General features: G+C 38.1%; 1 protein-coding gene across 4 annotated transcripts in view; it reads right to left on the reverse strand.

Moving 5' to 3' along the window:
- PDE8B (phosphodiesterase 8B) overlaps positions 1–15,507 on the reverse strand; it is an 82,582-nt gene that overhangs the window by 53,078 nt on the left and 13,997 nt on the right. The window lies entirely within an intron of this gene.

Genomic DNA, 15,507 nt, shown 5'->3' on the forward strand with positions numbered 1-15,507 from the left:
CCAGTTTTAAGCAACTACAGGCAGTAGTGCTTATAAATCTTCCTATTTCAATTTAAAATCAACGGTAAGGGAAGAAAAGCAAACCAGTGGGATGCAGGCAAACCTCTGAAATACATGGGGAAGAGGAAAGGGAACAAAGGGCAGCTAGCACAGGCAAGTCACAATTAAATGATCATCCTAAGGGGAACAACCTGTGGCAAGTTGCTAGAGATTTTAGTTGACCTCTTGAAAAAAGCAAGTTGATAATTGTAAAATAATCCTATGAGCTCTAACAAAATAATGTGTATCTGATATAAAAATTATAACCTAGGAAAGAACACTCTTTTAGGACTTTTTACATTCTCTTCACAGTTTGGTAGCAGCTTCCTTGTGATTACTTTATCATAACAGGACAACAGAACAGTCAGGTAGAAAAGACAATAGTTCTGCCATTATGGTGGCACAGTTGGCATACAAACTACCACTGTTGGGCAGCCCTCAATTCTGCTCTCCGCAGCAGCTACTTTGAGACCTTTCAGATGTACAAAAGGCTCAAACCTCCTCAATCCACGTCCCTTATACACCTAAGCTTGGTGCTTATAGCTCATTTCAGCTTATGCTTTCCTGCTCACGAAACAGCAGGACATGTAAATTAAGATCATACCCTTCTTCACTGATCATGTACAGTGCCTCAAAATCTACAACAGTAGGATACTTCCTCCCCTTCCCCAGGTATTCAGAACCTGAAAAAGAAGACCCTGTCTAATGGCTTGAGATGCTCAGTGAAACACCAATGAAAAAAAATCACAAACCTTTTGGTTTAACAGGACCCCTGAAGGTCATCTAGTCCCTCCGAGTGGTCCTATCACAAGACTTGATCAGGTCAGCTACAGCTTTGTCTACCCCTTTTCATCATGGCTGCTGCTCAGACAGTCACATCCCAATGTGAACAGATAAGAAACGAATTAAAATACATTTACAGGATAAATGCCTGTGTTCTTAGATGTGTTGAAAGAAAATAAACTACAGAATGCAGTCAACAATGAAATCAGGTTTATTTTGAATGCTAGCTTTGTCAAAAGAATTTTCTGTGAAAGATCATTTATTTTGTTAGTACACACATTTCACTCCACTATTTATGCATGGCAGATAAGTCATATTAATGTCCTTGCAGTGTGAAGATATAAGGGGAAAACAAACTGCACCAAACATCTATCAAAGTAAACAGAATCTGCCCAAGACCTGTGGGTCTTGGCACAGTGAGGACTCTTTCTGTAAGTGCACTTGTAATTACTGTCCATTCTTGACTTTGCAGGGGCATGAGTCACACACATTACTGGGGAATCCAATCAAATCTCCTTACACCAACCTTAGCAAAATACACAGCAACTAAGCCTGAACTATCAGAAATACATGCACTGGTGTTTAGGAGAGAGCAAAATCCAAACTTATTGATATTGAAAGATTTAAAATTTGATCTTATTTCTATCTTTGTATGTTGAGCTAGTCAAAAAGTAACCAATGTGAGGATAGGCACAAAGATTCAAACATCCTCTATTACTGCAAAACGCACTAGTAGGAACATAACCTCAATTCACAAGCCTCTCAGTTAACAGGTTAAAAGAAGCCCAGGGAACAAACCCTCTCCATCTGCCCTCTTCTCTGTCTGTTGTGTAAGGCTCCTTGCCCTTGCCCAAGACTAGATTAACAGGCTGACAGACCTATGGTTAAATACAGTAGATTAGTCCTTGGGCATGGCTATTTTAATTGATAACAAAAAAATACGAAGAGAGTTTCAATGCTGGAAATTTCAGGTAATATGATCATAGATATATGAATGGAAACTGCTAGAGCATAAATTTGCCACAAGATGTTAACTAAATAATCATGATCTTCCATCACCTCTTGGTCTAGGTAAATACTAATAACTTACAAAGCATACCGTTAGTCTGCAATCAAACAATAATTTAAAAACCTAGAATTAATTTTGCCTTCCAAACACTGACTAAGAAAAACATCTGGAAGTTGTCAGCACACACCTGAGCTTCTGCCAGCTCGGCATTTCCTCTAGAGACTTCAGTTCCCTTGACTTTGCCAAAATAAATCTTAAGGTTTACTTCTGTGGTGGGTTGTGGGAGGCATACCTCCAGGGCTCTGTGATGTCAGCAAGAGCTTGCTAGAAGACAATTACCACATTTGAAATTCCTCATGAAAATTAACAAAGGAAGAAGCTAAGTATTTTAATATGTGAAAATTCAGGAGTTTTCCACACATCTATTTCTACTAGGAAAGGGCAGTCTGTCTTCTTTCTCTTCATCAATTTACTGCTGACTTTGGTTGCTCCTTGTTGAAAAACTGTTTTAGTTCAGAGAGATTTTTACAATGACCTGGTTTTGGCCAGGACAGGGTTCATTTTTTGCAGTAGCTGGGAAGAGGCATGGCCAGGGCCCAGTTGTTTACTCTATACTACCTCAATTCACTGATGGGGGTGGGGGGCAGGGACTCTTTCTCTATTCCCTGGAGAAGGGGTCTCTTCTGGGCAAGAAAACATGGCAGATGGAGCTGTCCAGTATTGTTTATTGTCAGGGGTTTTCCACTGTTTTTTTTATATCTTTTTTTATTAATATTGTTGCTGTTCATTTTCTTATCTCATTGCTGTTTCCAGTAAATTGTTCTTATCTCAATCCATGATCTTTGCTTTTGGTGCCTCCAACTGGAGGGACGGGAGGGGAAGAGGCACATGATTTTAGAAAAAGTACTAAACGGGAGAATGACATGCCTACACCAAGACAGACAAGAAATTGTGTTCTCAATTGATTTAATGATACTGTTACAGTAGTAGACAATCTACCTAGTTGCTTAGTGAAGGAGAAAAATGTAGTTGTCTTGGCTTCCACTGTTTAACTATACAGGATTTTACTGAAAGTGAACAAAATCACCAAAGTTATGCACCTTAACAGTCTGAGAGCAGCCAGAAGCAGCACCTGAAATACTGGCGTGCAAGTGCACATATAGGTATTATGCACTGTACTCCAAGAATTGAAAGCAAAAAAACCTTTTTGACACAAGGTATGTGCTGTGTTTTTTATCTAACATTTCTCCAGCACTATTCACTGTACATACCACTAGCTATCAGTATCAACCTCAGGCTGGAGTGGGTAGCAGGCTGCTTCTTCAGAGATGCATGATGTACATCACCAACAGAACTTTGGCTTAGCATCATCTCCTCTTATTTCTTCTCTCAGGTGGACATAGCTGGAAGGAATTTTTTCATGCTCTAAGGGGTCTTCTCCTATATTTTTTGCCAGCTACAGGAATGCATCTGCATACTGTCTTAGCCTAAAATTTCTATAAAACACTATATTCCTCTTGATGGAACATAAAGGGAAAAAATAACCCCAAACAAAAAGCAGAACGAATATGGTCTGATGAGAGTGAGCTGTTTATTGAATTTTTATGAATTGTCTATCACTTAGAAAAAAAACATCAGCATTGAACTTTCATCTATATTTCACAAAAATACCAAAATAAGCTCCAGTAAAGAACAGAGTATTGTAACAAAAGAAAACGTATATGTCCTTTGAAGATATAACGTTGCCTCTTCACTGCTCCTTCACAGTCAGGATTTTTTTACAGCACTTCTGTTCTGACTGTTTGAGTTTGGGAACACGCAGCTGAAAAAAATAGTTTTGCCTTTTAATTAACACATTAGCATCCACAAGATACGTCTTAAAATTACATCTAGAAACTATACTAAACCAAACAAACATACAAAACCAAAAATACAGAACCCAACAACTCCCAATTGAAAATACAGAGTACAAATACCAATAAACCAAAAATTAAATCTTCCCAAGTTTTCAGAATAACAGATACATATGGGCACTTTTCCCATTACCACCTAACACTGACTGTGAAACCCAAAAATAGCATTTAAATATATGTCAAAATTAACTATTTTGCTGTTGGTCCTTTAGTTAGAAACTCACAAATACAATTATTCCCAGAGTAGACGCTACCATCTCGAGTATCACAAGTGATGCTCTACTATCTGTTATTGTGCAACTACAAATTATCAGCATGAAAGCCTCTGCATGTTTCACACCAAAAATTGTGAAGACAACAAAAATCAAATCCAAATTCTCATAAAAATAAACAGCTCTGAGGTTCTAATGAATAATTCATGCTGACATTTATTTCAGTTTAAGTTTCTACTCTAGTTTTGACAAAGCCACTGCAGCTAATCCAGACGGCAGCAGGCACATCTCAAACACTCCAAAGCTGACACCCAGATATCACCTGGGATGTGCAGTGCCTTGCTCACCGATAAGTCATCTAACTAAGCCTCACAGATATTACCCAAACTCAGAATGTTCACTCTCTGTATTTTGTCCTTCAAGATAAAGGTGTTCACAAAGCTTTTATCACCTATTTTAGTTTATAATTCCCAGAGACAAAGATCACCTCTCACTTTTGTATGTCACATAGTAGGGCACACAGGCTGACTGATCCTACAAGCTCTACTCAAATACAGATGAAAAGTGAGGAAGAGTAGAAGGTAGGTATAAGTGACATACATGAAGTAGTCAGAGGAAGGGAAACTCTGATCCAGAGGAATGGAGTAGAAGGTGTTAGATGTACCTGAAGAATTCATACCTCACAGAAGTAAGAAAAGTCCTGAAAAATCTAGAAATTTAATTATTCAGTCTTACAAACTTTAATGCAGTTGTGATAATTTCACTGCTGTTACTCTATTCATGAAAATGCTGGTAGGATCAGTGTCTAATTTCAGTGTTTAACTTTTGTATATAGTTACAATCCAAATAAGCTCTATGAAAGCATGGAAGGCATAGCATAGCCCTTCACCTGTTAATGCTGCACTAGAGAAAATTATTACTTATGCAATAAGAAATAATGATTTTGGTATTACTCATCACTATTTACACAGCGTATGTGTATGAAATTAGAAGCTTTCTGGGAAAGACTTCTTTTGGACATTTTGTTCCAGTCTTAAAAAAGAGAAGTGCCACCAAACTGTCACCTTTCAGACCCTGCATTCTAAGACTCACGACACTGTTCTACAGAGAGCTCTTACTGCTGCCCCAGTCTTTATGTACTGACATCTATTTTAAAACAGTATGGTCATTTTAGTCCACCATTAGGACTGTCCATTATTAGGGTTAGCATGCAACTTATTACCAACACATTACTGAGAAGATAAAAAAAATGCACTGTTATATTATCCACAGATGGTGACGTTCAACCCTCTCAAAAATGTCTTGGCAACCAACCTTCTTCCACAGCTCCTGCACATGCACAGTATCAACATCCACACTTAAAAGCAGAAGTTCTGGCTCCTGAGTGCAGTGTTGACTGGCAAACTTTCTCTCCCCGCAAAACAGATACCGTTACCTATTTTCAATGCACCTAATATTGAAAAAGCTGAGTTCAGCTCAACAATCATTTAATTTTATTTTATGCCCAATATCGCTGAAGGCAAAATGGGCTTCTCATACAGCTAAAGGTAGAATGGCCCAAATGCTCAGCATTTCACAGAATTAAGCCCTTATAAAGCAACAGGAACATGTCACAATCCATAGAAAAGTATTCATCTCCTCTACAAGAGATCACATGTACAGTTAAAAGCTGACATTTTCCAACTAGCTTTATTGAGAAATACTATCTCCTAAAGCCATAAAATATTTTAGTTTCAATTCACAGATAAACATTTTCACCAACAGAGATTTTATAAGACTTATCTTCATTTTAGTGGATTAGACACTATCATTGTACAACTCCAATGAATAACTGCTTATGCATAAATTATTCACACTTTTACACTGGAGTCCAGGGGATTACAAGAGAAAAACATATTCCTGAAGTTTTCTGTTATGTATCTCTCATATATATCTTTATTTTCCAACTGTCTTTGGATAGACTCTGAAGGGAAATATGTAGCATTTCCTGTTAATCTTGTACTTATTCACAAGCGTGTATGACAACACAGGAAAAAGGAACTTCTGTAAATTTCCTGTTGAGTCACATTCAGTTTTCACAGCAATTACGAACTATTTGATTGGCATAAACTGGGGGAAATGAGCTGCCAGCACAGCAAGGAAAGTTATCTGGGCATTCAAGACCCTCATGATGAAAGTCTGTATGGAAGAACAAAGACATTGAGTTATAAAGAACAGAAGCTGCAAAGCCGTATTTTACAAAATGTACGGGGTCACCCTAATATGAGCACAGATAAAAACTACATTGAATATATATATACAAACATATAAAATATATGAACATATAAAATAATACAAGTTATTTTCTAGAGAAAGGAAATTTCCCAGTCCTGTTCAGGACTGCTGGAGGGGATTTGTTGGAATGCCACTGGAAACAGTACTAAAAATACTGTAGGGAAAAAACCCAACTGCAAGGTAGGTGGGGTAGTGGAGAGCCTTGACTGCAGGAGTCCTAGAAATGAGCTGAAATTCAAACAACACAAAGAGCCACACTATTAGTTATATATGTTGTTATCCACTAGAAGTTTCTTATCTGAACACAACAGAGAAGGTAGAGATGACAGCTTAGAACTCCCATCAGTAAAGTCAGAGAAAACCTGAAGTTACTTTTTCAAGGCTGTGATGAAACCAAAAGAGATGCAGAAATTGGCTTCCTACAATTGCACAGTACAGAAATTTAATTTTACTTCACATAGCAAGTTACTGTTAAAGTTAAAATGCTTTACTGAAAGTAAGTAAGAGACGTTGGGCTGGAAGGCCTCCTCATCTGTAATAAAGTGTCTGTAATTGTTACAGCTGATGAACATAAATAGTTCATTTCTGGGCACACATACAACAGTCTGACTAGGTCACTGGTCCCACCTGCAGAAACCCTGTGATGACAATGGTAATGCAGATCTCTGGATCCTCACACGGAGTAACAAAAGAGCATTGCTGATTGTTTCAGTTATAGCATTACAAATATATTATTACTCCTCCTTACAGAATTTAGACCTCAAGTCTTCAAATCCACATATTAATAAAACAATGAATTTTCACATATGCCACTTTTCTTGGAGAAATACTACTTTTCCTTTTTAGACCTTTGTAGTGACATGGAACTAACCAATTGCTCTATATTTAGCTGCCAGACACAGGTTATAACCACCCTAAGGCTTTTCTAGACTTCTTCTGAGTGCAATGACCCTGTGGAAATGTAAAGTCAAACTGGTGCTCTGGTTTTTCCAGTCAAGCTGGATGGTTCTACTTGTGTGCTTAAACATTTTGCTAAGTCAGGCTTCAGTGAAGGCCAGGATTGCAAACACAGAACAACAGATTAAGCCACCAAACTAACATCATGTCTCTGAAAATCGTCAACTCAGGATAAGATGTACCAGACTAGAATAAGCAAGTGTAAAACCTCCTACATCCATACCCCACCGAGATTTCCAAAATATATAGAATTTATTTTTTTACTTAATATTCACCCCAAAATCCCTCTTTTACTTATTGCTGCAGAGTTGCTGTGAACTCATGTTATGTGGTCCATGGAACATTGCCTCCTTTTTTTATATACAGCTGTGAAACACAGCACAGTCTGACACATTCTGTAATTTGCAGCCATGTTTTCACAGAAACTGCCCTATAGCTGGTACAGATTACACAGAAAATCTTTATTAAAAAATCAAGCAAAGCCATTTTCAAGTCCTCAAGGTAGATAAAGTCATATTTTCAAAGTTAGTGTGAATTAACATATTCCTGATTCTGCAGTAGGTTTGAGACAACAGCTCTGCTAGTCTTGAAGGCAATTTTACACCAAGAAGGGTGGACTTACCTTGCAGAGATCTGTTCTGAAATGGGAATTTGACTTCTGTATTCTAAAATACAGGTAGCTGTGACACACCACTGCAGTAGATGTAAATCTGCAGTAGGTCAGAGACAACAGCTCTGACAGACTTCAAGACAATTTTACAGTCAGCATGATGGACTTCCCATGCAGAGATATCTGTTCTGAAATGGGAATTTACCTTGTGTGCTCTAAAAGACAAGTGGACACCACTCATGTGCATCTTGTCCAGTCATTTTTTTCCCTGTAGAAACTGAGACTGCTGCTTCTCAGATCCAAATTAAGATAATTTGATTTGAAAGAGACCTCAGGAAAGGACACACCAAAAAAGTTAGCTGCAAGATGAGAAAGAAGGTGGGAAGTCATTTTGCTAGTAATGAAAACTACAGGGAGCTTAGAGAAGCATGCACTGTTGATCCATTTCAGCATCAATTTTTAAAAATTGAGTCCTGAATACATATGAAATGCTGAAAAAATATCATTTCCCCATAGAAGTCTAAGTGCTGGGTTATGCTTAGGATTTCATGTTTTAGAATTTTCTTGTGTTTAAATTCCTCTTGCAGCTTTCAGTAGAGAGGTACATATATTTACAGACACAGATTTTCCTGTAAAAGTTCCAATGAAATCCATTTGAATCAACTGACTTTTTTATATATTTCACTTAACTGAAACAACTCCAAGACATATCCTTTCCCATTAAAAGTAAAAATCAAGAAAAGTCATTCCCTAATCTGGTATTTTAATTGCAATCATGATGCATGCAGAGATGTTTTTAAATTATTGATCACTTTTACCACACTAAAATAAGTGCCTCAGAATACCATGAATAAGCTAAGAAATATATATCCAGAAGTCTACAAAGGATAACTAAAAGCAAATCTAGGCACAGTTTCGATTTTCCTCCAGGGTGAGATCTTCATCTCTGGATTTGGAACTATCATTCCAGCCAAGGAAGCATCAGCTTGGAGTTAGCTCCCACTCTGCAACACCAATACAACCTCTGTGACGGTGCAGGAATCCTCATCACAAAGCAGAAAGTCTCTATGCAGCCAGTTATCTCAGGGTGGGGCAAAAGCCACACTATTAAAGGCATTGGGTCATTTCAGAACTTGGGACACAAAATTTCAAACTTTTCCTGTACTAGATCATTAAAAAAGTTTACCTCCAAGTAATAAAACCTAATGATTTTGTAGTTGTTGATCATGTTGTCACATTAAGAAAATGAAGAAATCTTACCTATGTTCACAGCAAATAAAAACTATTCCTCCATTTCTCAAGCATGTCAATTACTTTAATCGAGTTCTCTTTGTTGCATAAGACTGTTACTAAAAATTGCAGTGAAAATTAATACAGGTTCAAAGTAACTAGATTTTGCTATGAACACAGTAATTTTACTGGTACCCATTATAAATTATTTTATTGTCCCTGGAAGACTAGTGCAGACACTGTGACTGTACAAATAAAATAAATACGCTCTACTTGGAAAGGATTTACAAGTGAGCTCTACTGTAAAGACTGATTCTGAAAAAATGAACCAGCTGCAAGAATGCCTATCTTATTTAAGAAGGCTTGGTTTAATGATTTTCTATGTTCCTCTTGGCAAGTAAACTGCAGACATTTCTTCCTGAGATTATTACTTATTGCTGAAATGTGTACAGCACAAAATAGTACAGAGGTCTTCATGAATTCGTATTTACAGCAGAACACACACAACTGATTGTCATTCACTTTACCCTTCTGTTCCTGACAGCAATATCAGGTAAGCACTTCTTTCATATGCTTCCTCATATGACTGGGTTCTCTATGATCATAAAGAAATATAATGATAACAGAACTATTACCAGCCTACTCATCCACCTTGCTTAGCTGCTTTGATTGATTCAGGGTCAGAAGCTAATCGAATCAGAATTCAAAGACTGATTCCCAAATTCTTCATCTTCGTGTTCCACTTCATCTTTTCCTTCAAAATGGAATGAATTTTGATTGCTGTATGTGCTCACTGAACACTTCTGCAAGCATTAAACACACACAGTGAAGCCAAAACTGTGAAAACACAAATGATATTAAGGTTGATGGTGAGGTAATAAATAATCACTCATTTTAATTTTCATCCTGAACGCTGATCCCTGAACCTGTACCCAAGATGTAAACCACATCATAGCAAAAAGTAAAAAACCCCATGTCAGTTACCAAGTAAGGAGCAAGAGCAGCAGCAAGCACTGCAATCTCATTTGGGGAGCCACTGGGCCTTAATAGATCTGACCTAGTTGTTCAAGGTCACTTCTCTTTTATAGCAGCACCACAACTGAGGTTTTTATGCGTCTGGTCAGGTCCATTATTAGAAGAATGGCTGTATCTCACCAAGATCTCAGGAAGATCTCAGTCCTTTGCTTCCAACCTCACAAGGGAACATCATTGGGCTATGGTTAGATGTAGTCAGCACAGGCAGCTGCTGAAGTGTATATCAAGTGTTAGAGTGTGTGTTCTACAGCTGAGGTTGCAGTGAATCATTAGCACTCAAATTTTAGTAAGCTAAAGTTGGTTTAAAACCACTGTGGATATCTCTATGGTAACGTGGACCTCTGCACTGCAGCATCAAGTGAAGCTAGCAGTGCCAGACAGTGAGAAATTTTCTAGCTGGATCATCCACCACAAAATATTCATTTATTAAAAATAAAGTCCTCTGAAGAAGTACTAAATCAGGTGAACATTTTTATCAAAATATAAACAGAATTTCAGATAGACTGTAGTAAATTCTGATTTACTTGAAATATTTTCCCAGAATCTTGTCCTTCATATATTTCTCTTGCTGAACTGAAATTTTCAAATAAACATGAATTCCAATTCTCGCTAATGTCCCATTGGCATGTAAGTCAGTTGCCAAGTGAATTTTTGAACAGGTAAGCAGCAAAAGTTTGGAAGGAGGTTAGAGAGGATGCACAGAAGGCTCTTTCCTGAGTCACACTTAATCCTGTGATAGGCAGCATGAAGGTACTATTCTGTGTCATACGTTTGTGCCATGATTTTTTCCTGTTCATGGCATGTATACTGATAGCAGAAAAGGAGATGCCTACATGGTCAGATACTAATCAGTTTAGATAATACTTGGAATAGATAGAGAATAGCTCTCCTTCAGAATGAGAACAAATGATTGAAGACACTTGGCAGCTGGTAGACACGGGATGTGAACTGTAATGAAAAAGAACCAAGAAGTTCACACATTTAAATGTATCTTGCTTTGCTTCTGTTCTCAGCAGCGGCAACACCTCTGCAACTGGTCAAAGGGGCAGGCAGATAAAACCAACCAAAACTGGAGGAGAAATGGCAGCAGATGGCTCACCCAACCTGCAGATAAGCACACTGCAGGTGTATGTACAAACATACAAAATGACCTGCCATTGTTCAAAGAAGGCAAACTATCCTCTTCCTATGTGATCACTTCCTCAGTGATCCTGTGCTGAAAGAACAGGTGAAAAATAAACATCCTGTAAGAGAGTGGCAGAGCAACCAAATGGAATGGTGGCAAGAAGCACTGCTGACATCTCCAAGTGATGCAAATCTTGTATGATGCACCTATGCCCTGCTACTACCTCCTTCACACATCAAGAAATGTTGAACACTTACCAGGCAGAGTTAGGAACAAGCCATTCAGAGGAGCAGCACTGCCCAGCCCAACTAAAGCTAAAATAACTATAGGCTGTGTGGGAGATATAATGCCAGGTTTTTTGGTCCTTGATAGCCCCTTAACCAGAACAGGGTTGTATCAGGGCCCAACCACTTATTTTTGTTAAATTAAAAATAAGATGTGGGGAAGACCTCAAAGAATTTGAAAAGCCTTTTCCCAATTGCCTATCTGAAAAAGGGCAGATCTGCACCTCACTGATGTCAGTGGATTCTTTCCGGAAGCCAGATTGCATCTTACATATGGAATGGTGACTTCTGAATTTAGACTACTGGACTACATGTATGAATTCCACATTTCTCCACTGCAGCTGGAAATACAAAATTAAACCAAGTTTTGAGTATTTTTATTCTAAGTTTAGAATGAGATTTTGAAAGAAAATGCTCCTCTTCCTTCAATGACAAGAAGTAATACATAAAAATTCCAGAGTACTAATTGGTAAACACATTAAAAAGTAATCACATTCATCTCCTTCATGATCTGTGAGGTTAGTTCTGTTTGGTTAGAAAGTTAGCTCTGCTAAATATTCTTAAAATGTGTGCACACAATCAGGGTTAACCTGATCTCTCTCCTAAAAATTTCTGAAGTGCAAAAAAAGTTTATGGTTGCTCTTTCCCACTGAGATATTCCTAAATCTGCCTGTAGTATCTTGTAGGAGTAGCTCTCCAGCCCAAACTCAAAAATGACCATATATATCTAGTATCCATTTTACAACATCAGCAACGCAAAGAGAAACACCTTGCAACTGCGAGCAAGCTGCCTCCATTTTCATTTGTTTTATTCCAGTGGATCTTGTGCAGCTATACTATGCATGTTCCCAAATAAAACAAAGGGTGTGTTGAAGACATTCTTTACTCATTTGCCATCTAACATGCTATAGACCAAAATCCATATACGTATCCTAATACACAAATTTGTAAACATCCATGTGGATAGGTGAACTGCATTATGTATTGACATCAGAGAATAAGCCGAGAGAATGGTGATTAAGGGCCATCTTTTGACAGGCAACCCTCTGCATCAACTATGCAGGAAAAGAGTGTTCTCTGCCAAGATTCTACATGTGAGCTACAGAAATACAGAGCCCTTTTCAGTTTTAAATGATCTGCAGATTTGCAGATACTTGTAATCAAACAAAAAATAAAAATAAAGCAAACATGAAAGGATGGACTTTCCACTTTTAGCACAGTAGAATTTTCAAACCTAAGGCAAGGCCACAGATGTCCTATAGCTATAAGGGGGCAAAAAAATTCTTGATCTAAAAATAGCCTCTTGTATAAATCTCGTGGAACCCAAGAAAAAGATTTCCCTCTTTGAAGACAGTTTATTACTGAACTCTTTGAACTGTATGGATAGCCGCTAAGCCACTAAAACGCCAAAGTGCCAAAAGAGATCTGTATGTGCATCAGCTGTTCTAGTTCATGTGTATCTGTAAACAGACACCCTTTCTGGTTCAGTGGGACTGATCAGTTCCACTAATTCTTCTCTTATTAATAATTTTATATTTCACTTCCATAAGTCTGAAAGAAAAAGCCTGATATCTCTAACACCAACAATTTACACTGATTCTAATTTAAAATGATGAAATTTTAAATATATTATTTTTAAGACTTGCAGAGCTCTTGAGTGTGAGTCTTAAGTAATATCTATAAACAACTTTTATTAGCCCACTAGTGGTGTGATAAAAAAAAAGTAATGTTGCTCAGTCCAAGCCTACCTAAAGGACAGAAGAGTAAAAGCTCTGTCACACTGAAATGAGAAAAATGCCAGAATGTATCTAAGAAACAGTTACATCAAATAAAGTGGCAATATTTATACAAAACCACATTTGAAATAAAAATCTACCATTAAGATTAAATTCATTCCCATGCACCAGACCCACAGAGTTAATACACCATGTGAATCTTCTGTTTTATTGCAAGACAGACGTAGTCCTCTGCTATTGTTATAGGGTCGTTAATAAAACAGAGAAAAGCAGAGATTATTAAATTACTTTAGGCAGAAGAGGATACATTACTACAACTTTGTACACAAAACACCATCTAGGCATTTCCTATTGCATCTGTGAATCTGATGTTTAGCACTCGGCACTGAGAGGTAAGATACATTTTTGTCGTGCAGATATTATAAGATCTGGACAGAAATCACTAGATTCAGATGTCACAACTCCTCAAGACTTACAAGTGTCAAAGGCATCCTGTTCCACCAAAATAAACCTTTTTTTCCCCAAAAAAATACCTCTCTACCCACTTGCCCCTTCATCCTCACTCCCTTTGGCACAACTCTCTGACCTCCTCCAGCCCATAATAGATGACTCTTCCACAACCAGCCCAGCTCAGGCTGTGTTGATCACTTCTTTCCTATTTGAACAATGATGTCTCTCTGTTTAGCCCATCTCAGATCTTCACTCCATTCATCTCTTCTCTAACCATTCACCGCACCATCATAGTACATAGCTGACCTTTTTTATGTCTGCACAAATCTTTGGAACAAAGGTAGCCAAAAATTTTCCAGGTTTCCACCAACACACTGCCGCTGCCATCCAAAGCTCGGTGGGGACAGAGGGCTGTCCAGCAGCTGCAGCCCACTGCAACATGTCCATGAGAGCACAAGGATTCTCAATTTTTCAGATGTCTTGCTATCCTGGCCTCTCTCACTTTGGAATCTGAGGCAAAATGAAGCAGCCTGAAATGACGCCATGGCAAGGTGTTCAACAAGGCAGTTACTCACTTCTTCCACAACTCACCATGCTACTTGGAACATCAACACAGCCCTAACCATTTAACACATGAGAATAGCTTTGTTCTGAAATGGAATATAACCACATTTTCCTGAAAGCTTGTGTTATTTCACAATGTAATTAAACAGCTGTTTAAGAAACACTTGTCTTTGCAACAAGGAGGAAGTATTGATTCATCAGACACGACTCTGTGGAATGCACAGATTTCAGGGAAGCGGTCTCAGACACAAGAGGAAGAGAAACCCACAATAGCCAACAGTGCAGGGTACTCACATGGGAGAACCTCTTTAGACTCTTTCAAAACAGAGACTTGAGCTTGACTGTCTCATCTCCAGAAAACACTAGCAATCACATTACCACCTACCCTGGGGTCTGAAAAGAAATCTAATTAATTTTGGAAAAGAACACACAAAAAGTGAAAGTCTCATTTTCCCTCTCCTTTTGTAAAAGAGATTTCTTGGCTTTCTGTCTAGCACAATGGCTGGATAAATTTAATTTCATGATGGACACAATTATTATTACACATAACTTCAGGAGAGCAATGACCATTGACAACACTCAAGTTCATAGTGCCTTCAGACAGCCTTCTAAAACTGCAGCAGAGGAAGAGGAAAACCCCTCTCAAGGTCCCTTTGGCAAAATGGATGACTTAACAGCAATGGGAAAATTGACAGCTGGAAGCAGCTCCAAAGCTAACATTAGAGACCTCAAAACCAATTCCACATTCAAGTAAACTGATTTTTAGAAGCACTGAAAGATATGCCATTGGTAAGTATATCACTACTTGATTAAAACATGCATATAATGAGATAGAAATCAGACCTCACCCCTCCAAATATAAACAAACAAATTTTAATTAAATCTATCAGGTTACAGCTCTATATGAAAACTGGTTGTGAGCAGTTTGTCCTAGCCTTACAAACAGATGTTGAATACCTTGATTTCTAATAGCTACATTGCTTCACTACTGTATTCTGCCCATTTCAGTGGTGGCCATTGCTGACCCTACTAATGTAGAGGTTCTCAGGTAACTGCTGTTTCTTTGGAATTCTTATTTAAACACAGTTTTATAATATCTGCACACATGCTCACACTTGTCTGCATTCTCTGTGAATTCCATGTCCTGGAGTCCAGGTGGCCCAGATCTTTGCAATGATCTGGCCCAGATGCTGGTCCAGTTTTCCCATTCTGTTAGAAAGAAAGCAGCCTCTTCAGAAGCAGTATGAATCCAGGGCAAGAGGTCAATGAATCGTAAGTCTGCATC

The sequence above is a fragment of the Pithys albifrons genome, chromosome Z, assembly GCF_047495875.1.
Source record: "Pithys albifrons albifrons isolate INPA30051 chromosome Z, PitAlb_v1, whole genome shotgun sequence".
Lineage (NCBI taxonomy): Eukaryota > Metazoa > Chordata > Aves > Passeriformes > Thamnophilidae > Pithys > Pithys albifrons.